Here is a 22,618-nt window from a genome sequence, read left to right as displayed (position 1 = left end):
AGAAACTTTCCTCTTTCCACAGTGAAGACTTGCCTGCCCCAGCCACAGAGGGTAAGGCACAGTGTGAAGGCAGAGTGCCAACAAAGTAGCCACTCACCCCAAGATAAAGCTGCTGAAGACTGGTGTTAATTAAACAGAGAATGTTTTTGTTTCGGCATGCTTATTAATTATTATTATGACTATTTGCAGTTTATATTGCAGTAATGCCTACAGGTCTGAATTAGCAGCCTGGAGTCACTACTGTCCAGAGGGCAAGCATCCAGGTGGGCAGAGGCCAGGCTCTGAAAGCTTACCCATAAAAACAGCAGGACCTTACGTTAGCTTTTCATCCCAACAAAACTGTCCTTTTCTCCTTGAGTTGTGGCTGACCTGCTCTGTTTTAAGCAGCAGGGATCAGAGGTGTGTCCTCAGGACCACGTTGGACCACTTCTGCAATGTGGCCACCACTGGGGACTCAGGGTGGGGGGAGACCTGCAGAGCTCACAGAGCAGCTGGGAACCAAGTCCAGAAAGGACACTGGGTTACCACATTACCTGTTTTTGTTGCAGTCAGTAACAAAGGCCTCCACAGTGCAATGTTTTCTCCCTTCAAGCTGTTTTTCATTGTTCTGTGATGCAGAGGCCACAGACAGGAAGAGGAAGGTAAAAAAAGAAAGGAAAAAAGAAAGAAGGAGAATATAGCTGTGCCTGTGCCCTGGCTTTTGGACAACATCCCTGCAACTGGGGCACTGCTGAGGATGGAATGGATACTGCATGTAATGTTATCTGGGATCTCTCGAGGAGGAGGCCAGGCAGGAGCCCCCAGGTTCCCTGGGCACAGGGCTGCTGAGCAGCTCTATGCTCATTCACTGCACATCTCTGCATCTCCATGTGCCCCTGTGAGACAGAGCTGATCCCAGAGTAGGGCACTCACTGAGATCTGCAGCTGGGGACCCCAGGAACAAGCAGAGTAAGAGTATGCCTGTCCTTGCTTTCATTTGCCTCCCTTTGTCATGCTTATGAAGAATTAGTTTTTTCTTTTGAAGTCTCCCTTCTCCAGCCCCAAATAAGCTGCCTCATCACTTTGTCCCCCCTCTCCCACTACCTTAGCTTTTCAAGCATGGCTTCATGAACCATGGCTGGCTCTGGCTCTATATCACCAGCCAGGAGCTTGACGATCCCAAGGATCCTGAGGATCCCGAGGATCCCTCCTGCTGCCTCCTTTGCACTTCTATCAGGTTCAACCTGTTCAATTAGTGGTGCCCCAGGCACTGTGGGTTCCAGCTTTCTCTTTCTGCTTCATTTAATTTGAACTCACACCCCTCTCCCTCCCTTCTCCTCCCTGCTCACTTCAAGGCCCCAGGCTCTGCACTGTGAAAGGCACAAGGCAGGGCATCACTTACACACCTGGAATATGTTGCAACAAGCCCAACAGCTTTTTACAAGGAAGTCTTCGGCCCAGATGATGAGTTAGAAAGTCCTTTTGCAACGCCGCCTTTCTTGGGTAACAAAATGCACAGCTAAACCCATTCACTGATTTCCAGTGGTCCTTGGGGGATTGGTTTTCTGAGCTGCTTTCTTCTTTTTTTGGTTGGGTTTAACATTGCCCTGTGCACACTTGGAGAGCCAACCAGCCGTGTACACAAGCAACATACCACAATGAGGAAAGGATTAGCTGAAACTGCTCGCTGGCTTTTATTCTGGTTTCAAAAGGAAGCCGCTTTTGGAACATTTCAGTTGCTTGCCTCATCGTGGAGAGCACTGTAATGGGCACCTCTCTTGCCACATCCTGACACTGGCATGGGGATGCCTGAAGAAGATGCAGGATGGCAGATCCCATGTTGTGGGCAGGGTCCCTACCACTGTTGAAGTGTCACATAGGAAATGGAGGAGGCCAGGTCTCATTTTCCTCTGTGTGTGTGTGTGGACATCACTGGCTGTGGCACAGGGATGGATGCTGTGCCTGTGCACAGTGTGCTGGAGCGATGCTCTTCCTGCCAGGGGAAATGTGGTGGCAGTGGGGACAAGCTCTGCATGCTTTGTGTGAGCAACACGACCTGACAAGCAGCACACTGCTGCTGGGGACTTGGCCCTGCCACAGTGACCTTCGGGGACACTGGGCTCTCCAGAGGGGGTGACTTGGAGTATCTGAGCTGTGCAGCAATCCCCCACAAAGGCACAGCCTGCAGTGCTCCAGGGTGGGTAGGAAATGAAACTTAAAGCTAAAAATTAAGAAAATAATCTGATCTGTGAAATTGTGCATTCAGGTGCTGTTGGTGTTGGCAGGGAAGAACTGCAGCTCCAGGAACCTGATGGTGGCTTTGGAGCTCCCTTACTGCCTGCAGCCCAGCTGAGAGCCTCAGCCAAGCAGAGGAGCCCTTTGCAGTTTCCTGGGCAGCTCTTTCTTTACTGGCTGCATTAGCTGCTGGGCAGTTGCCCAGGGGCCCTTGGGGCATTTGCCCTCACTGCCTGGCTGCTTGGAATGTCTCCGCCATGACAAATCTGCCAGAGATGTTGATCCCAGTTCAGTAGGATGAATGGGACAAAAAACAATCAAAATCAACACAGTTAAACCTATTTTTGTCAGCAGAAATGCTGACTGCTGTATGAGGACCAGCAGCAGCAGCAGAGAAAACAACATGATGATAACAAAGTGACAGAAAGTCATTTGGCCTGTCATTTCAAGATGAAGATTTAAACATCCCTCTTACTAAAGAACCGGCTGGAAATATTACACCAGTCTGTGTTAAATCTCTTCTTTGCTGCCACTACACTCAGCTGTCCCACTCACGTGTTGGCTGTACACTGCAAAGCATAAAAGCATAAAAGCCTGCATGTCTCAATTTTTGCTGGACAATTTCTCCTCGTAGTTTCTTAATGCCTCGGGAGTTTACTCTGCAATATGCCGTTTTTTTCCTGTCACCAATCAACTTAAACTGTTGGCTGTTTGCTAATTTTACAGGCAGAGAAATATTTGGCTGAGCTATACTGCTGGAACAGTTTAACCAGAGCATTCATCATTGTTTGCCAAAACTCAGTGACTGGGGAGAACAAGAGTTCAGCCTGACCACTGCTGCTTAGGAGCCCAGAAGAGGTGCTGAGTGGATGCAGATGCCATTCAAGGTCACCACCTTCCTCTGAGTGAAAGTTAAGGATGCTTACTCAGCATTTAGTGATGGACTCCTTCCGCTGGGGAGCTGCTGGAAGCCCTCCTCAGCCCTGCAGGGAGGATCACAGGCTGCTGCTGAGCAGAGCCATCCTTAGCACGTGAAGCAAAATTCTGGTGGAGATGAAATCAATGGGAATTTTTATGAGAGATTTCAGGGTCAGTTTTCATTAAAAAAAAAATTAAAAAATGAGTGCACTGTTGTCTTTTGTCTCAATCTTTTGCAACATTTAAACGCTGCCTCAAACCTGTTTCAGCCACTTTCTGTTTTGAAATGGTGAGAAGACTCAAAGCTCCCTATAGACTGTCTGTCTCACCAGGGTGACTCACTCCAAAATGCTACAGGTCCATAACGGTGGCTCTGTGCTCCCTGAGTGGGTCCCTGAGTGGGATTTAGTGGGATTTAGAGTGAGGACCAGCCAGGGGTGAATGAGAGTGTGGGGTGCCCCTGAAGCCTCACTTCCATCTGCCTGGAACCTTGTGGAGATGATGAGTACAAATGTGCAGCCAAGTGAGCGGATTTGAAAGACAATAAAGACATTTAATGCAGGAACTTGTGTAATTCTTCGTTTGTAAATTCCTGGGTTTGCTGTACCTATCCCTCAGGAAGGTGATACAGCCAGCTATCTAATTTTTCATGCATTTTGCCATTAAAAGGGCATGCTTTCAAGAGGGCTGGAAGAAAATAAGCTGTGCTTATTCCATTGACCCCATAATATCTCTTTATAAACTTGGCTGAAGGATTTCTATGGCTGAGATGTGTAACAAAAGGCTCTGCAGAGCCACAGCTGGGATTTTTTCATGCTCCAAGGAGAGACGAGCATCTTGCATCACATCGAGGATTTTGGCTGTAGCTGCCGCAATTGTTCCTACCTCTCATTCACCCAGGACAATCTCCACGGGTTCTCCCCGAGCTGGAGGAGAAGGGGGAGACGATGAGGATGCTGGGCACAGAGCGAGGGGGAGCAGGAAGAAAACGACAGGAGGAAGGACAGGAGGGGCGAGGAGGGACAGGAAGCCTGAGCGCACCGCGAGGGAGAAGAGAAAGGTGGAAGGAGGGGTGTTCGCGGCGAGGCGAGGGGACGGGAGCTGCCCCTTTCCCTTGAAAGCGGCTTTTCAGATGGAAATGGAGGGTCAGCAGCCGCCCCTGGACAATGGCCCCCCTTCGCTCCGCTCCCCGCGGGCACAAAAAGGCGGGAGGACGCTGCCGGGGAGCCCCGCTCCGCTCCCCCCGGCCCGGGGCAGGGCGAGGGGCGGCCCGGCCTGAGCTTCCGCCGCTGCACGGGCGCAGCCGGGCTGCTCGCCCAGGGCCTTGGCGTCACGAAAACTGGATGGAAGAATGCTAACAAGGTGGGGAAGGGGGAAAAAAAAGACGGAGAGAGAGAAAAGCTGAACGATTTCAATACAAATAATCTTCAGGGAGTGTTCTGTAAACAGAACGGAGGGCAGGGCGCCAGGAGCACCTGCCTCTCCCCATTGACATTAATTGTTTGGGGAAGAAGGGAAAAAATCCCCTCCTCTCGCCGCGCGGTGCTGGTTGTGTGCTCGTGCCCGAGTGGCTGGGGAGGCTGTGGGGGCTGTCTGGTGCTGGGTGGTGCCTGGCAGCGGTGGGTGCTGCAGTAAAGCCAGCTCTTGCACCCAAACCCCGCATCTGCTCTGCCTTCCTCTACCGTTTCATTTCTGAATGATGCCTCAGGATCCGAATGCTTGCTAAAGGTATTGATGGTTTAAACCTCTTAGTGTCTTATATCGCCCTTGGTTCCTGCTATTGTTTTCTCTCCCTGTACCGTGTGTAATCCCTTGCTGCGTGCTGCCAGGCTCCTGACCTTGCAGCTCCCTGCATCGCTGAGTTCCTCAGGCACAAGTTTTGTCCTGTTCTGGGGGTGGGTATAAAGGATCTGGAAGGCTCCTGCACCCACACAAGCAGTGGAGAAGGATTAGACTGTGCACGAACAAGTCCCTAATAATACAGTTTGGCAATCTCACGGTAAGCCACCTCACCCCTCCCAGCAGGGAGTTAATCTCCGGTCTCAAGTGTGTGGCAGCTCCCCGCAAAGCAGCATCAGTGTTTGCAGGGACTCAGGGGAGGATGGTGCTGTGGCAGCTCTGGTGCCATTTCCCTCTACCCCTTTCCAGCCTGCAACCTGTGCCAGCCTCGGCTGAAGAGCTCTCTACCTCTCATTAGTGCAGCTCCAAGGATCTAAAGCATTGACACGAGTGCACACATTTTAGGTTGAGATCCTAAGGGTACCCATTATGCATGGCATCTCCAAACAGCAATAGCCTGGGAGCTGCTTATTCCCTTAGGGCCATGAAGGACATCAAGGCACACGGGGTTATTCCATGGTGGTGGGGATGTGGGTGGGCTGGACACGATCTGCAAACGCAGATGGGACACAAGGCTGAATCCTTGTTTGGTGCTTGGAGTGTAACTGAGGCTGCCAGAGCTGCCTCAGGGGCACCTCCTGTCTCCCTGCTTAAACAAATAATGCTTGCCTGAAGCACACAGCAGGCCCAAGCAAGGCAATCCCGATGGTGCTGATGGATTTGGTTAGCTGGTGTAAAGGGTATACTGGTTTCATCTGAACACCACAAGGCTGATTACAACTTGCTAAAGAGCTCTCCTGGCTGTTGCATTCAAAGATCTTCCTGCAGATGCAGCTAATATCAGCCAAGGGCTGAAGGCTAATGTTTGTTTGCTGGTCTGCCTTGGAGCTAGATGGCACGACCAAATTTTGCAGGCATTGCTCAATTACCATGAAACAGCATGTCAAAACTTCTGCATTTGCTCACTGCATTTGCTCACCTTGTGCATGCAGAAGAGTCTGGATCGAAGTGTCACCAGATGTGACTCTTCAGTTCGGCAACACAAGCTGGAAAATGACCAGCCAAGGCTCTGTGATGGGAAGCAGTTCATATAGTGCTTCCTCAAGGGAGAGAAATCTGCAGCAAACTTTTGTTTGTCGCAGCATCACCCACTTTAAATGAGGGTTATGTGGGTGCAGCAGAGCACTGGGAACAATGTGGTGTTCTGTTGGTTCTGCATTACTCCAAGGTTTTGGCATTGACCAGGTCTCCAAAGCTGGAGGAAAGCACCAGTGAAGTCAAGTATCTCCTGTTCCTTGCTTTTACCTAGGTTTTGTTATTTGATGCCCAAGCTTTCATTTTTCTGTCTCAGCTTTCTTCTCTTGATAGTCAATATTCCTTGGGACACTCTTGGGACACTCTTAAACCTCACTGTTAAGTCAGTCAGGCTTCAGACTGACTTAGCTTTTTTCTGCCCTGCCTAATGTCCTCCTCAGTACATCCTAAAAGTACCTCTCTCTGCCCCATCACTCGTTTTTTGGGAATGGCCATCCTACTAGGTCCTGGCCCTGGATGCTTCACAGTGAATTGCATATCCCCAAGCAGTCAGACCATGCTTGGTGTCCCCAGCTGACATCAGGGACCCAGGCAGAGTTTCAAGCCCCCACAATGGATGGGGAAACCTGCAGGTTTGGGGGGAGGAAAAAGAAAGAGGCTGCCCATGGCCAATGCCTCTTTTCCCCCATCCTGCCCTCTCCCAGTTTAACCATTAACAGGCTGGCTGGCCCCGCCAAGACAATGGTCTGTTTGTTTAGCATGGGGGGAGCTCATATCAGGGGCCTGGCAGATTTATCAAAGCAGAGTGATTAGCTCTATTAGAGAAGGGATGTGTGTAAACAAAAAGACAGGTGCAAAGAGACTATTCCAGCTGGCAAGGGCTTCACAGAGCATGAAGCATTTCAGTGGCAATAAAACTTCTTCCAGGAAACAAGAGTCAGACTGGAGAGAGCATGTGTGGTTTCAGTCTATTTGACTGGCCCTCCCGACCACCAACCCTCCCAACCATTCATCCTCTCTGCCCCAGGCAAGGGGGATGTGGCCTTTGGTGTGCCCATGTCTCTCACTGCTCCCCTGAATCTCCTCCTGTGGATGGTTTGCAATGTTGGCACATGGTAGTGGAAGCTGTCCTTTGCGGATGTGCCACTTGTCACCTCTGAGCCATATAATGGACTCCAATTCACAGTGGGAAGGCTAAACCCCGTCCTGCCATCCCAGTGGTCTTCCTTCCTTCAGCCTTGTCCTGCTGGAATGATGCTGGGCCACTGTGGTCCCACCAATTGTCGGGAAAGGTGTTTGTCATTTGCTGACAAATGTGGCTTGGTGCAAGCCTGGTGCCAGCCTCTGCAAGTAGAGACAAAGGCTGAATCCCAAAATGCCCAGACCTTTACCTATTTTGATAGCTTTCTTTGGAAATGGAAGAGGAAAACCCTATTGACAGCACACATACCATAATATTAATTCAAAACACCTCTGTTCACTGCAAATTTGTAAATTTGTATTTACAAATTTATCCTAATAGATGCTTTATTATTTTATTATGAAATTATTATTCAGTTTAAACTACACTAAGACCAGAATAAGCATAATTTTCACCCCACTGTGTTAACACCCTAGAGTGTTAAAGCTTTGTCACAAAAAACACTTGAAAGCAGAGCAGACCCCCAGCCCACCTCTTTGGAGTATTTCTGAGCAGAAGTTGAAGTTTTGATTATGAAAGGTCATGTGAGTGAAGCAAATCAAGGAAATGGGAGGAAGCTCACCATTGCCTGTGGTTTAGTTTCTCTGATTAGATTAGAGATCTTGTCAAATGTGACCCAGGAAAAGAGAGATTTTTCACCCCCAGCTGCAGTTCATTGTCACAGCAGAGGATTGGTAACAATAATCTGTCATTTTTTTCTTCTGCAATAACCCTTCCTGCAATAGCAGATATGTTTTCTGCTTCCCTTGCTACCTGTGTCCTTAAATGATCTCTTCAAAGGAGCTATACTGATGCTGTGACATTTTACTGAATATAACATGCATTAAACTGTTTCTTCAGACGTCATATTGGCCAAGAATGTATTAGCAATGCTGGCTGAAGGCTGGGGTTTGTAGATGATTCAGGCCCATGAGGCACCTAAGCACCTACTGAGCTTTTTAGAAGCAGTCTAAATTATAGTCTGAAATTGATACTGGCTTGTTTGTATCTTTAGGTAACCAGCAATTCTTGACTTATTTCTATTATTATTATTTTCATTTTACTACAATTTAGTATTACTATTGTTATATTTTGGTTCTGTTATTAAGCTGCTCTTATTCTAACCCATTAGTTTTCTCACTTTACCCTTCCAGTTCTCTTCCTCCCATCCCACTGGTTGGGGGAGTACATGAGCAGCTCTGTAGTGCTCATATCCCAGCTGAGGTTAAACTACAACAGGTGCCCAGGGAAAAATCCAGTCCTCTGTGTGGCTCCTGAGACCTCTTTTGTGCACAGGTCACTGGTGTACCCAAAGGCTGCAGCCAAGGTGCCACTGCACAGCACTGATTTCTGCACGGCCTATGGAACTTCAGTCCACCTTGCCCTGCCTTGGCTGGTTTTTATATACCAACAGAGATGATAAGCTTGGTGTCTGTTTGCAAAGTATGAAAGATTTAATGAGCTATTGCTCTGCTTGCAGCTGGCCACATGTGTAACTGCATTCTTTGCCTGCTTGGATGTACTGGTTATCACTGAACGTAGCTATAAAATTAAGCCCTGAGGCTATGTCTTCAGAAACAGGTGTCTCAAATGTGGGCCCAAAACATGCACATCCTTAAGGAAAGCTGTGCAGCGAGCACTGGCCCCTGTGCACACACTACCCGTGTTCCTTGAACAGTACATGTTTCAGCTGCCCAAAGTCTGGTGCCACTTAAAGTTATCCTTTGAAGTCCAGCTTTGTATAGTTATGATGATTTTACTTTACTGAGAAATCTAATGGCTCACTCACTGCATCTGTGTCTCTGCTGCACTTTCTGTGTAGATGACTTGTGTGTTCGGTCCCTGGGTGAGGATGATTGTCATTTGTCCTGCTGTGTTCCCTCCTACCCTGCAATTGTGACCTGCTAGCATTCTGCTCCATGCTGTTTCTCTCTTTATCGACATGTGGGGCTAATAATGACACAGATGCTACAAACAACTCTCTAAGCCTGAACAGGTCCCAGCATGTGAGTTCCCTCTTACCAAGTTTGCAGAGGTTCTTTTTCTGTTAACACGCTTTGACCACCAGGAGTGTGGTGGCATGTCTTCTCTCCTTCTCCCTTGCTGTCATGCTGGTTTATGACCATTTGTTGTTTTTCATCTCAGCTGAAAACAAAAGAGCAAGAAAAGACATGTGTGTGTGAAATCAGAGGTTCAGTGAGAGCAGAGCTGGTGTAAGACCTAACTAGAGCCCTAAGCACTACACCTGATTTCTCATATACATGCTTTCCTCACAGCAAACAAACCTCTGTGCTGCTTAGAGCTACAGCCTTTCTGGTTGAAGTGTTCCTGTTTCACCAGTATCACATAATTTGCATTGAGGGTCAGTTCCACTTTCTCTTGGCATTTTGTAGCTATTGAAAAGAGAAAGCTCAGAGGCTCTGCTCTTGCCTCAGACTTCAAGGAACAGAGCATATTTCACCCCATTAATGTGAAAGCATCAATTCCCTTGTGCATTCAAATGGCAAAATACATCCATCAGTGTGACAGAACTGTCTGAGGGATCTTCATTTATGCCTTTTCCCCAAGGGTCAAACAGTGGACATAGGCGAGAGTGGAAAGAAAACTGGGCTCATGAAAATTCATGCAATTATTTCTTGGCAAGTCATCACTTCCATTTTGCTTTTGGGTCAGGAGGGTGTAAATGCTGGTGGCTGGGCAGATATCCTGTGAATCTGGCCTGCCTGCTGCCTTGCACACCCCAAGGAGCCTGATCACAGCACACTGCGGTGAAGAAATAGCAAACCTGTGATTTCCCCTGCTTTGTGCTCCTCCTGGGCTCTGCTTTGCCAAGGGTGCCTTTTGCAGCACCATCACTCAAATTTAGTTTGCACATAGGAAGGAAGTGAATGAGAGGAGAGGCAAATGAGATGTTCTGCCCCTGGCTTCTTAACAGAAAGGCTCCAGTTTACTTTGCCACATAATCAAATCTATGCAAATGCTGGGTGTCAGCAATGTCTAATGGTGGCTGTTTCAGAGAAGGACGAGGTGGTGGTGTTCACTGTAACCTTGTGAACACCATACTAGCACCTGTATGTTGTGACCAACAGATGACCTGCTGACAGCCCCAGAAATTGCAATGCACATACAAAAGGTGTCTTTTGGATAGCCTGGATGTCACAGATCTCAGTGCTTTGATGAAAGGACAGTGGAAGTCCTGCATGTGAGTCATGACTGACATTGCTCTGTGTGGACCTGGGCTAGCTGAGAAGGTGCCAGTGGCCCTGTGCAGCCTGTGCCTGATAGCCAGCAATGTCACAAACTGGTTGGTCACGTATTGTCCAGCAAGAGAGACAGGGCTAAAGACCCATCACTCTCACTGCAGTCAGAGGGCTTCCAGCTCAGGACACCCTTTGTCTCAGATAGTTCTGCTGCCATGTGTTGTGCATTTCACCCTCCCAGTGCCAGGAACCAGTGAAGATTGGCACTGTTTCTAGGAATGGAGGAGTGTAAACCTACAGATGCCTTATTTCCGGGTGCCCTATTTGTATTTTAGCCCTCCTTAGGCAAGGGCAAACAACAGAGCTGGAAACAAGCCTTATGCAGCCTCTCTCCTTGAAACCTGTCCCAGTGCTTCCCAGCAGCACGGAAATGCAGCAAGACTCCCAGAACCCTGCACACCTCTTGTCTGGAATATATACTTGTGTGGAGAGGTACAAGTGCTTCCTATTTGGTAAGTGCTCTTAAGAGCTGTTTACAGCTTGCAGACACCAGCAGAAATCCCTGGGAGGATGGAAAGGGAGCTGCCACCGGAATCTTTTCTACTTGGGATTAATTCATGCTTCGCAGCATTTGTCCCTGATGGAGCAGCAGTGGCCCCAGGGATTATTCCTGTGCTAACCAACCCACTGGCTGGCCCCAGCCCTACTCCCCCTGTAGGCAGCACTGCTTCTCAACAGGAGGTCTTGCCCCGGGTTGCTCCATGGCCTGCAGTCCTGGGTTTCCATCAGAAAGGATCATCTGTGATGTGTGGGCTGCAGGCAGGCAACACAGAAAATTAATACCCTTTTCTTCACTGGCTCAGAGGAGGGAGAGTTTCCTGCCATCCAAATTGTGCCATCAGGATTTGCTATAAGAAAACAAAACTAAGAATACCAACAGCAACAAAAGCCAGTGCATATGTAAAGGAGACTCGACAACAAGGCTCATGCATTATGACAGCTCTCAAGGACAGCCCTAGACCTCAACTATCTCTGGGGACATTCATGTTCCTACTTCTGGGAGAACAGCCTGGGTACCAAAGGGCACCAGCACTGCAGCTTTGTGACGGAGAGGTGCTGTATTGCTCTGAAACCCTCCTCCCATGCACTCAGCACCCTTAGTGGCCATGGAAAGACCTGCTCAAGCCATGACAATTAGGAAAAAAATACCTTCAAAGAAAGGCTTGAGTATGTGGAAGGACACCAAAGTTATGAAGGCTTTGTTCACTATCTGTTATGTGCTGATTTATGAGTCTGTGTGGCTGTCGAGATGATTTGTAGTGGGGGAGCATCAATGACTGCAATGGCTGCTGCTGGGCTTCATAAAAACCCAACTTTACACCATGAGTTTCTGTCCTTGCCTAGGCTTTCACAGAATCCCAGAATGGGTCAGGTTGGAAGGGACCACAGTGGGTCATCAGGTCCAACCTCCCTGTTCAAGCAGGGCCGTACCAGAGCTCATGGCACAGGCTGGGTCCAGATGATTCTTGAATCTCCAGTGAAGGAGACTCCACAAATTCTCTGGGTAATTCTGTTCCACTGTGCAGTCACCTGCACAGTAAAATCCTTCCTCACATCTTCCCTTTCCCTTTCCCTTTCCCTTTCCCTTTCCCTTTCCCTTTCCCTTTCCCTTTCCCTTTCCCTTTCCTTTTCCTTTCGTCAGAGAAGGGTTCACAAGATGAGCACTGCAGCCTGCTGAGATAAGCTGCAATGGAGTGGCAATATTCCTTATGCCTGCTGGTGCAGCAGAGCGCAGCTCTTCAGAGAGGGCAGGTTCCCAAGTTCTTCTGTGCCAAGAAATCACAGTTATTCCCATTGCTTGGTGCAGACATCAGACTGGAGAGCCAAAACTCATAAGCAGAGGCAGCAGCCCCAGGGCTAAAGGCCACCAGAGAAGAGGATGGCAGGGTTCTACTGCACAACTGTGATGGGGACAGTGGCCGCACAGCTCTGCCTTAGTGGCTGTAAAGGTGTCTGGGTGAAGCAGTGGCCCTTGCTGAGGCAGCAGCCAGCTTCTCCTTGCTGCAGCAGGAGGTTTTGGCCAGCTTCCTCATCCGCAGCAACCTTGAAACCCCTTCCACCTCTGTCCTGCCACAAGTGGCTGATAATACTTCTCCTACACATCTGCCATTGGCTTACCAACCTTTTTTGGTATATTTTATTTTATTTTATTTTATTTTATTTTATTTTATTTTATTTTATTTTATTTTATTTTATTTTTTATTTTTATTTTTTATTCCAGCTAGCTCCCCTATGGTTTGGCAGTACTTGCTGTAAACCCTGGCTCATCCCAGGGCAGGGGGCACCTGTCTGGTGAGGGCTTTGCTGGGGACCAGCTCCGTGCTGCCGGTGGAGCATTCCCCATGCACCTTCTCCACAGAGGTGTGCATGCCTTTTGTTGCCTGCCAGGGAAGCGGAGGAACAGGATTGCTCAATTAACATATATGTACCTTGGCAGGGCACCAGCCTGAATTGCTGGCTCCACCCTGTCTTCCCTTCCCTCTAGCCATATCGTCTCCCCCCTCCTTCTTTGACATACCATTCCTCCTCGATATCTAGGCTAATCTTCATCAGTCATTGCCCTGATGCTCTCCTGCTCTGACATGCTCCGAGTTTCAGTACAATTCCTGCGGCAGGTCGTGTCACGTCCTCTCACACCGGCTGCTTTATACGGATCCCCGCTGAGGCACCACACAGCCTTGAGCAAGACTTCTTCTGCTTGCAGTAATTTAGGGTGTCTTTTTTTATTGCTGGCTGTTCAGCTCCCCAGGAGGAGGAGCCCAGGCTTTCAGTTTGCTTCGGAGAGTTGGCTAAAACGCGGCACGGGGCAGAAAGCAGTCAGCGTGTTCCAGCTTGAGCTGCCGCCTGTGTGATTTAGACACTAAGGGATGCAGATTTGTTATTTCTGGAATGTCAGTGAGTTTCACTTGGGGTGGTTTTGGTTTTTTTTTCTAGAAGGGCCAGACTGATACCCTGTTTATGGCCAGCACACTGTGCTCTTTTAAGCAAAAAGGGTCTGCCTCTGCAGGGCTCTTTGCCACATCTGTGCTGCTGCAGGAGATACACCACTTCCCTCACCAGCCCGGGTGTGCAAGGGAAGGAGTTGGTCTGTGCCATTCATCCCTCCCTGAACTCCCTATCGTCTGTGCTTCCCTGCCTCAGTCCTATCCTTCATCTCTCCAGGCCTCACCAAGCCCTTTTCCATCCTTCACCTGCACTCTCTGTTTCCATACATCCCTCCCTGTTCACTTAATATCTTTTCAGGGTTGTGCTTTGTCGTGTTAGATGGCACCTTCCCTTTTCACCTTGCAACTCAGCTGTGCAGTCCTCAGCATGGCACATAAAGAGGCGCCACTCTTTTTGGTAAGAGGTCTGTGAAATCTTCCTCCTGTCCACTCAGGCCACATCTCGCTGCTGGAGGTGGGTTTTGCAAAGCACCAGGCAGTGCATTCAGTGAGGGATCAGTCATGGGGAAAACCTTGGTAGTTTTGATTGTGTGGATGAATGAGAAGTACCTGAACCACTGTAAGGATATGCCTGGGGAGACAGAGGTGAAACATCTCCAAGTATGGGCCACAGGAGCAAATCAGGAGGCTCAGTGAAACCAAGGTAGTCTTCTTGTGTCCATGATTGCCCAGCCTGCTCCGATAATATGCAAAAGAGATCCTGCAGCTTTTGTGTTTACATCTGATATTGCTTCCCTGGGCAAGTCACAGGGCTGGGCAACGGGCTGTGATCTGTGGTCTCTGTGCTTTGTTATATAGTGGTTACATGAGCTGATATTGCAGGGAACTTTGAATACTAATTAGGTGTTTGCATGTTATCTTTTGCCCTAAGTAATTGCCATAGAGCTGACAGATGAGATGTGGTGAGAGAAGGCTGTGCCAGAGAGAGGACACACTGCATGGAGGGGTGTGAGGCCGTGGAGATTGGGACCTATCCTTACTTTTTGGTAAGTTCCCAAAGGAAGTTTAGAGTCAAGCTGAGAAATGTAATCAAACCAAGTTATAAATATACTCAACCGTAGCAGTCCACTTTGAGTTTCCAGGCATTTCTTTCTTGGTGTTGTTACTGCTGCTGGGTAGCAAATAAACTCCTGGAAATGTGAGAAATCCTCTTTCATTATTAAGGACTCTGAGTTTCCCAAATCTGTGCCCTTTCTAACATGGTGCTGTTCTCCCTGTAATTGTTTTATCTTGGCTGACACACTCTAGATTTATACTCTTTAGGGCTATATCTCTCCAATGACATGTAAAACTTCAGACTGAACAGGGTGGAGCAGCCCCTGAGCCCTGGTGTCCCTAGCTGTCTCACCTGCTCCATCAGGGGAGGGAAGGAGCAGAGCAAGGAGGGAGAGGACACCCCATACATGATGGGCATAATTTTGTGCCTCCCCCTCTTATTTCCATCATGGCAAACAGCTGTTGCTTTTATTTTAATTAACAATAAATAAGGAAGAAGGAAGTTCTGAATTCAGGCATATGGAAGTGCTTGGCCAAAAAGCAGAAAACAGAGAAATCAGTTTGAGGAACTTATTTCCTTTCACTGTGACAGTTTTCTCCCCTCCTGAAAAGAAAAAAGGCAAGAGCGAAACATGTCTGGTGTAACCGCTAAACCACTAAAAAGGCCAACAAAAATGGGTTGCTTAACAATTGGTCTTCAAATAAAGGTGGAACAGAGCTGTGCTTGTTGCAGGCCTGTTCCCTGTCTTTGGTCTCATGACTAAGACATTTATCACATGCTAAGCTAGGGCAAGTTATTGCACTGCATAAGCAACAATGACACCAAATCTGAAGGCACTCTGCAGTGGTGTCTTCAGAGGTGCTATGCCAAAGCCAGTCTGGTGCAGCTGCTCAGCTTAGGCTCACCAGACAGCCCTGAGTACCTTTAGGGACCCATGTCCAGCCTGGGCTGCAATCCTGATGGCAAGGGATCAGTTGAGTCCTGCTACCCTTTGTCCTTGCTTGAGTTTTGGCCATGCCTGGGCAGCCTGGCTCTGCCTCCAGCCCCTCTGCTCCCCCTCCTGGTTCGACCAGTTACTGCCTGGCCCCGGAGAGAATGGGGAGGAGGAGGAGGGCATTAGGCAAATATCCCCGGCTTCTTAAGATTCCTGCTTAATGAGCACATTTGCCCCCCTATCAGTAATCTTATCAGGCTGAGCCTGCCTCTGCCACCTGCAAGCAGAGATATCAGAGTGAGGGGAGGGGGGAGCATAAATCAGCTTGTTTTAAGTTCCTAGGCACTAAAGGAGTTTCAAAGTGAACTTATCACTTTATTTTTGTCATTAAGAAAAAAAAAAAAAGGATAAAACATGACGGGCTTGCTTTATGATTCACTGATTGCAGATGTTTCCTGTCAGGTGGCAGCGGTACTTGGCTTTCTGTTTGTCACTTCCAAAAGGCGAAGGTGCTTGGCACCATTTGGAGCACATGTTGAGCCACCAAGCCATACAAGCTGCCTCCCCAGGAGGTGCCAGGTCCGAGGGCTTCATGTCTCTATGTGCCTGCACCAGTGTCAAAGGACTTTGATATCTGTTCTTGGGCTGAAAACACAATTCCAAAAGGAGTCATAGGGACTCACTGAAGAAAACAAGGTGTGGTAACAGGTAGCTGCCCACTGCCACTTCAAGTGGGTTTTGAAGTATTTTCTGGCCAACTGCTCAGACATCTTACTCATACCAGGTTCAGGTCGGGTCTTGACTAGCAAGCAGGCAGAGAATTACACCTGACCTCACCTGTGACCTTGCCAAATCCTGCAGCCTGGGTGCCCAGACACTGTCCAGGGGTTGAGTGCTGGCCCACTCCCGACTGTATTAATCTTGGAGCCTGGCACAGGCGTTATTACATTCGGCACCAAACAATACACAGCTACTCTTTTCATCATTAAAGAACAGAACAAAACAAAAATCTCCTATTTCTACAAATATATTCCTATATATAGGATCTCATGTATTTGAAAATAGTCTTGACTATGTTAAGATGAAAATTCTGTTCTATTAAAAAAGTTTTGAAGCCTCATCCTTTCTTCAAGTGACAAGTTGCATCAAAAATCTCAGAGATCCCGGGAAACACAAATCCCAGAAAAGCTATGTGCTGGACACAGCATTGCTGGCATTAAAAATGCATTTTATCTCTTTTTTGACTGTTTACCTTATGGATGCCAAGAACATCATAGCCCACTTCCTTCATTAGCCATGCCACAACTGCATCAAGGTGTCAATACAGGGCTTTATGGAAACAGTGAGTGTTTCCAGGGTGTGTTTGGATGAGCAGCAATGCTCACCAACAATGTGTGTGCACCTGCTGTGTTGCCATCGATGGCTGTCTGCTGTAAGGTCTTCCTTGGGGTCTGTCTGGGGGTCAGCAGTGGCAGGGGCATGCAAAGACAGATGATGAAGCAGTAAGGGCATTTTCTGTGTACAGCCCTGGCTGCTGGCCTGTGCCTGTGCCCAGTCAGGTGTGCCGGTGCTGAGCAGCTGTGCTGCAGCTACGCCAGAGCACTTGTAGCCCCACAGCTTTGTGTGCACAAGTTGCTGACATGGGTCAGGATGAGAGATGCCAGACTTATTCTGGAGATAGGGAAGGAGCCTTTTCATCTCAGGGATCACTGTGAGCGGCCTTCACATATGGGCTGAGGTCTGGGGGCAAAGCCCTCAGGTGAACACACTGCTAAAAACTCCACTGAGCCCTCTCAGAGCCAAGACCTACATCCAAATGTCATTGTGCTATTTTTGATGCTATTTTTGAGGGGGAAAATCCCACCCTGAGACAACAAAATGTAGAGGTTCTAAGAGTTATTTTCCCCCTCTTTCTTCCCTGCTGAGCCATAAGGATGCAGAGTAGCTGGAGGCGCAGCTTGCTCAGGGTCTGTCAGCTCCCCAGCCCTACCCTGTGCTTTAAACAGGACAAACAGGTTATGACATTAAAGTTTCAAAACCTAAGAGGAGGTACCTCACATGGGAGAAGTTAATGCAGGGGCACTCTAGGCCCCTGGAGAAGGGGAGGGGATGCTTTCAGGCCTGAAATGTAGACACAACTTTTCCAAAGTTGGAGTTGTCTCAGAAGAAAATCAAACTCACTCTCCCCTCCCACGTCTCTCCTCTGGCAGCTCTGTGAAGCCTGTACCTTGGCAGGAAGGTGCTCAAAAACACATTGCCTCAGGCAAGACTGTATCTCACCCTGATCAGAGCAGCCCAGGGCCAGGATCCCTGCACTGGCTGTAGAACTTCTGAGCATCCAGTTGCCAACCAGCTGAGGGGGAAAACTGCACACCCCTGCCTAAACACCAGTGTGAAACAGCCCAGCCATAGCCAAAGATGAATAGTCTGAAACCAGAGCCTGTGGAGGTGCTAGTGGTGAGGTCTCTGTCCCATTGTCATCACCATGCTGGAAGTGAGGCTGGAAGAAAAAAGACACAAGTGGGTCTTGAGTTTATTACTCTAATTGGTATGTTGGCATGGAAATGCTGTGGGCAACCCATAGGACTGTGAGATGTGGGATTTTAACAGGATTAAGGGGAGAACTTGCCCTGTGATGAAAGAAGAGGAATGCTCTTGTCCCTGGGCATACGATCTCTTCCCTGTGCCCTGAGTTTCTTGCACAACCAGCACTTTATGGAGGGTGAAATAAAGAAAAACTCCATTTTGGCTGCCCATGGCCTGGGGAGCCCTGGTGTTGTGGCTTTGTCTCCTCACTGTGGGTGCTGAAGCCCTAAAATTAGGCTCCATCACCCACCATCACAGTACAGAGCTACCCTGGCGGGGTCAGCAAGCAGGAGTCAAGGCACCTCTGTGCAGGGTCCATTACTATGCCTGCCCCAGAACCCCAGAGCAAGCTGCAAAAGAAGCAAGCACTTGGGAAAAAGTGAGAAAAGATTTGGAGGACTTAGAAAATTTGCTTGTGGGCTCTTAACTGAATCACAGTTTGGGCAACATACCTTAAAGTTCCTGTAGTAGGAACCCAAAACACTCTCAAAGGGTCACGCCAGAAATAGTGGTGTCCAAGCAGTCTCCTGCTATTAGCACAGGTTCTGGGGCTCAGGAACTGTCTGTGCTGCCTGCAAGGGAGGAGGAGAAAAAGCAGCTTTTTGGGACTGGAGTAACCACTAAGTATAGTCAAGAAACGTTTGTTATACTCCAGCAGCATCCATGCTGTCCTTCATTTCCTTAAAACTGCTCGGGGCCCTCCCATGGGATTTAATATACCATTTTACAAGAGAACAAGATGTGTCCACCCATTTACAGTACAAAGGTGAGTGGCATCGGGAAAGTAACTGGTGTGCCTGGTCCCAGGGCTGTTTGGTGCTCGGGGCATGGGGACCTGAGCGGGAAACCTGCCAGGGACTTGTAACAGGAGCTCCAGAGGCTGACCATTGACCTGGGCTCCCTCCCAGTTCCAGCAGAACTTGATGAAGTTCCATTCTATGCTCTTTCCTAACTAAGAGATGGTGTGGCAGAAAGGGAGGTGCTGTATGTGGGTGTCCCTTGGCTGAGCTCAGCCATCCTTGTGTGAGGGATGCAGTGGCTGAGCATCCCAGCTGCTCTTCCACCACTGCAGTGGACAGGGCATGTGGAGAGAAGGCTCCACGTTGCTAGAGCTGCCCCCACTGCACGTGCTCCCACATGGCTGACGGGCCCCCAGACCCTGGCAGAGTGACACCCTGACATTCCCCTTCTCCCTCTGTCTCTGAGTGTCATTTCTCAGCATAGCCAAGCTCTCTGTCCCCAGTGGTGCTTTGGAGGGCACCCACTGCAGTCACTGCATCCAGCAGGAGGGAGGAAAAGGGGGGTAGGGGAGCAGTGGAATGCAGATGAAAACAGTTGGGAACCCCTCCATCTGCCAGAGAGTCAAGGTTTCACTCACAGCCATTGTGGGAACTTCCTCATGGATCCACATACTATTTTTTTTAATAATTTATTCTAGCTTCTGAAGCCCTCCAGTGACAAGCTGTCATTTTGCTCTTTTAATTGTATTTTGTGCCTGTGCTGTTCTCTAGGCAAGTCTCTGAGCTGCTTCCTATCTCTCCCAACACTTAACCATTTACAGCCTGAAAGACATCCAGAGATGTTTTTCTCTTTTCTGGAAAAGAGCAGCAGCTGCTGGAGCTGCTGCTACAGTTGCAGTTTATTTACAGAAAGATCCCCGCAAAGAAGAAGGGAGAGCACTTGGAGAAGAAAAGGATGGCAGTCCTCAAGGAAACTCCTTTGTGACTCCTAGTTCAGCTCAGATCTAGGTCCAAGGGAAGTAAAAACTAAATATTCTTAATTTTTTGTTATTCTCAGCAACTCTCTGTAGGGCTGAAAAGATGGTGTGGAAGACAAAGCTACAATGGGTTCAGTAATGCAATTTTCTGTTTGGTGGGCAGCACTTACCAGGAGCACTGAGAAGAGGTACCCAGCCCCTGGTATCATTGTGCTCCTCTGGCTGGGTTTGCTCTGGTGCAAGCTGTACATTATCAGCAGAAATTCTTGAAGCCCAAATATCTGCCAGATCAGCTGGAAGCCTGAGCCCTTCCCAATGAGCCTGGAGGCAAGGAAGCAGGATGCTATTCTAATGTAGGAGACACTTTTACACAGAGCATCTGCTTGAGCAATCTACAGAAGTGGCACTCAGCTTCTCTGGCAACTTTGCAAGGCCAGGGAAAATTCACTAGAGATATTTTTAAATAGTGGAAGAATTGCCTCCTTACAGATGGATAGCAGGTAAGGAGGTGGCCCTGCTGCCCTCATCTTTTGTGCAAGTAAGTGGCTGGTGTGCATCAGAGAACCTCTGAACTCACTGCTTTGGATATCCACAGGGACCCTTCTGACTAAATGGAAACAGGAGAAGCTCATCTGGAGCTGTTGGGAAGCAGAGCTTCCCACATCAGTGATGCCCACTGTCACCATTTATATGCTGCAGAAAGAGAGCTCTCAGGGACTTTAAGGGAGTGCCTGGGAGGGGTTTGGTGGGATTTGTACCAAATCTACACAATCTTCCCCTGCTCTCACCCTGCCCTTCTTTCAGCTGTGGGTCTTCTCTGCAGAGAGGTCTCTGCCAAGGGTCACCTCTGAAACGAGAGGTCTGCTGCACCTGGCTGTCCAAGTCCCCTTCACTGGCTGTGGCAGCAGTGACATTTAATGCTCTCCAGCCTTGCAAAGACAACACCTTTGGGATTCAGTCCACCACATGGAATGAGCAGTGGGCTTACACTGCCATAAGCATGGACAGATGGTGGGGAGAGCATGTTGATCAGGTACAAACAGCAACAAGAGGTGATAAGAAAAGTTGTGTGCTGTTGCTGAGGGAGACCTGCTACAAACAATTGCCTGTAAAACCTCCAGTGAGATCCAGGATGAGTTTGCAAGGTTGATAGTTAGATTAATAATGTTCTCCCTCAGGGGACGGGAATTTGCCCCATGGCAGATCTCAGCCTCCAGCTCTGCAAGATGCACATGCATCTGGCTGTGTGAAATGTAGCTGGATCTCAGCCATGCTCGGGTCAGCAGCAGGGCTGGGGCAAATGCCTGGACCCCCTGACTGCCACACAGTCCCCTGCCATGGAGCATCACTGCAGCCTCTGCTGCCTTCCCACTTCTCTTAGTTATACCCCACATCTTCTCTGTGAACCTGAAAACCTTGCCTGCCCCTCCAACTGTGAAGTGAATGGTATATTCTTCATTTTCATAATTAATGCTATTCCTATTATTAAGGGCTACCAAGAGTCTGCCTTTGCAGGATGCATTAAAGGAGATGATGGCTAAATATGTGGGATTGGACAGGCCCTACCTTACAGGATTGATAGCCAGTGGTGTGCATCTTCCCTGACGTGGAGATGTGCCAGTTGCAGTTCTGATTGATTACAGGTGCCAGTTTGGTAACACAGTTGCCGAAGACAGCATGTTCCTCCTTTCAGATTCTGATTCCCACTTCCCTGAATAAGTCACAGATAAGATGACCTTGTCAATGCTTGTCTGACAGTTTCCAAACCTGTTTACTCTGATCTCTTCCTGGTCATCCCAGGAAAGTGCTGCTGGGATGGAGATACTCTATGTGCAAACCCATGCAACATGAGCAGAGCAAGGGCAATGACTGTCTTTAGACCTCAGCCTCCTCTTTTTCAGTGCTGGAGCTCTTTGCTCCTCACAGAAAAGATGAAAGAAGGGAGTGGGTGCAGGGGCAGGAGTGAGGGGTGATGGTGTGGTGGAGACCCTCAGCCACTCCTCCCCAAGGAGATGCACATTCATCAGCTGGAGCTGATGGCAAGGGGGAAACATTTGTCCCCTCTCCCAGATGCATGACAAAGGACCCACAGGCAAAAAAAATACTGTGACACCTTCTCATTTGCAGCAAACTTGATGTAGTTTTCCTTTCTCGATTCCCCTCCTTCCCTCACCTACCCACCTCACCTAGCTGCAAGTCACTTCTCAGGAGAGGGGCTGCATTCCTCCCATAGCTCAGCAGCAGAAATGCAGAGAGACTGAGAAGCAGCCTGTGCCTGCCACAGCCTGGTGAGATTCCTACAGTCCTTCAAGCACTTAGACTGAAACTGGAAAACAGTGCAACCAGCAAGAAACAGGAGTGCATGGCACAGTAACAAGGGCTGAGAAATCCATCAGCAGGTGAGAAAGGTTCTAATCCTGCAGTGGTAACAATGGGACAGACTGGGTACAGAATGGGTGTGGGACAGACTCGGTACATGGCTAGATCTGACTGCTGGAGTTGAAGTCCAAACTCTTAAGACAGCCTTGAAAACTTTTAAATACCTTTAAAAACCCCAATATTTTTTGAAGCCAGCATCATGGCAGTAAAGGTGCCCTCTTGGGCAGGTGCATCTGCTCAGCATGTTTAGAAAGCAGCACACAGTTCCTCTGTGCTGGCAGAGGGAGTTCCTGCAGCCATGAAGTCACAAAGAGAGTAGCAACCCTGAATATCCGTGTCCCAGGCAAAGGCTTCTTTTTCTTGGGATTCAGAGGGTGGAAGAGTGGGTTGCAAAGGGCTGGAAGCATCAAGAGAGGAGATAGGTAGATGCTCTCCTGTGGCCAGTCAAGGATAAAGTTCTCCTCAGGGCAGTGCTCAACCAGTGTCAAAACGGCATCAACAGCAACTTTACTCAGGGGTGAGGGATGTCTGAGGCGTGGCCGTGGGTGCCCACCTCCTAAAAGCCTCAACTGCTGACTGTTGGGGCTCAATCTCTCAAAGCCACCTGCCCCAAG

General features: G+C 48.8%; 1 long non-coding RNA gene across 1 annotated transcript; it reads right to left on the bottom strand.

The window, feature by feature from the left end:
- Window positions 1-15,746: 15,746 nt before the first annotated feature.
- Window positions 15,747-22,254, bottom strand: LOC128789624 (uncharacterized). The gene is made up of 4 exons (XR_008431481.1): window positions 22,169-22,254; window positions 21,192-21,336; window positions 18,361-18,480; window positions 15,747-17,822 (listed from the first exon to the last, which is right to left on the bottom strand). It is a non-coding gene; the product is annotated as an uncharacterized LOC128789624 (long non-coding RNA).
- Window positions 22,255-22,618: the final 364 nt, after the last annotated feature.

Source organism: Vidua chalybeata, chromosome 6, assembly GCF_026979565.1.
Source record: "Vidua chalybeata isolate OUT-0048 chromosome 6, bVidCha1 merged haplotype, whole genome shotgun sequence".
NCBI lineage: Eukaryota > Metazoa > Chordata > Aves > Passeriformes > Viduidae > Vidua > Vidua chalybeata.
This window is presented reverse-complemented; position numbering and strand designations above follow the sequence as displayed.